The sequence below is a fragment of the Pempheris klunzingeri genome, chromosome 19, assembly GCF_042242105.1.
Source record: "Pempheris klunzingeri isolate RE-2024b chromosome 19, fPemKlu1.hap1, whole genome shotgun sequence".
NCBI classification, from domain to species: domain Eukaryota; kingdom Metazoa; phylum Chordata; class Actinopteri; order Acropomatiformes; family Pempheridae; genus Pempheris; species Pempheris klunzingeri.
This window is the reverse complement of record NC_092030.1, coordinates 9,558,461-9,559,874: the sequence shown is the minus strand read 5'-3', so window position 1 is coordinate 9,559,874 and position 1,414 is coordinate 9,558,461. Positions and strand designations below refer to the sequence as shown.

Here is a 1,414-nt window from a genome sequence, read left to right as displayed (position 1 = left end):
TCAACTACAAATAAAGTGAGATACAAAAGGACAATGAAGGATGGTACCAAACAAATTAGAATTTGAATTTATTTTATTGTATTTACTAACCCTTCTGTTGTTTTATGGTTTGGTGTGATTAAGTGTGTTTTTTTTTTTTATGACTTGCAATTTTTATTTTCTGAGTTTAAAATCAACATACACAATATGTTAATAAACATACGAACTTTCCACACCCAAAGTGGAGAGAGTGACCCAAAAGTCTGTTGCAATAAATGACGAAGTTGTAGATACCTCCAGAATTGGGAATTAGGTAAGTCATATTTACGTTTTAGATCATCAAATGAATGAATTGAGTTACCATTATACAAATTTTCTAATGCAAAAATTCCTTTGTTTACCCACTCCTTCCAGAGGAATGTTTTTCTATTAATTCTCAACTTAGGATTCAGCCAAATGCTTGAGGATTCATTTAGATAAGGATCAAACCCTATTAGGCTTGAGACCTTCTTCCATATACTTTGAAGATGAGATACCATTGGGTGAGACCTTAACAGTTTAGTGGATAAACAATGAAGCATTGGGAGAGGAGCCGATACAGATTGCTCTATATTGAACCATGGGGGGCCCTCTGCGGGGGCAATGCCCAGTGTGCCAAATGCCTCAGACTAAATGCATAATAATAATATAACACATTTGGGAACCCTAGACCCCCACTATTGACTGGTCTCTGTAATTTTCTCATGTTCATACGTGGTCTCTTTCCATTCCAGAGAAATTCCTTAAATATGTTATCTAATCTTTTAAAGTAACTGCCTGGGATTTCCAAAGGGAGAGACTGAAGCAAATAATTGATCCTGGGGATACAGTTCATTTTGACAGTGTTAACTTTACCCCATAGAGATAAATATAATGATGACCAGCGTTTTACATCTATACCTAACTTCTCTATGAGAGGGTCAAAATTCACTTTAATAATATCCTCCAGTAAAGGGGGAAAGAGAATACCAAGGTATCTCATCCCCTGCTTGGGCCATCTGAAACTGCCTGCCTGGAAGAGTGCAGTGGGGCAAAATTTTGTTAAGGGCAGGGCCTCTGTTTTATCCCAGTTCACCTTATATCCTGAGAACTCCGAAAAGATGTTAATTGTATTTAACAATGATGGCATTGAGATCACAGGGTCTGACACCAGCAACAAAATATCATCCGCGTACAACAGCAATTTGTGGACTGAGCCCTCGTATACCACTCCTGGAAAATTACCATCCCCCCTAATCGCTGCTGCTAAGGGTTCTATTACCAAACAGAATAACAGAGGGCTGAGAGGGGATCCCTGACGCGTGCCTCTCCCTAACTCAAAGTATGACGATATGTACCCATTGCTTTGTACTGCTGCTTCTGGTCGATTATATAATAAACGCACCCACTTCATAAA

At 38.5% G+C, this 1,414-nt stretch overlaps 1 long non-coding RNA gene across 1 annotated transcript; it reads left to right on the top strand.

Moving 5' to 3' along the window:
- Positions 1–637: 637 nt before the first annotated feature.
- On the top strand, positions 638–1,414 carry LOC139219304 (uncharacterized). Its single transcript, XR_011585702.1, has 2 exons — positions 638–787; positions 824–1,414. It is a non-coding gene; the product is annotated as an uncharacterized lncRNA (long non-coding RNA).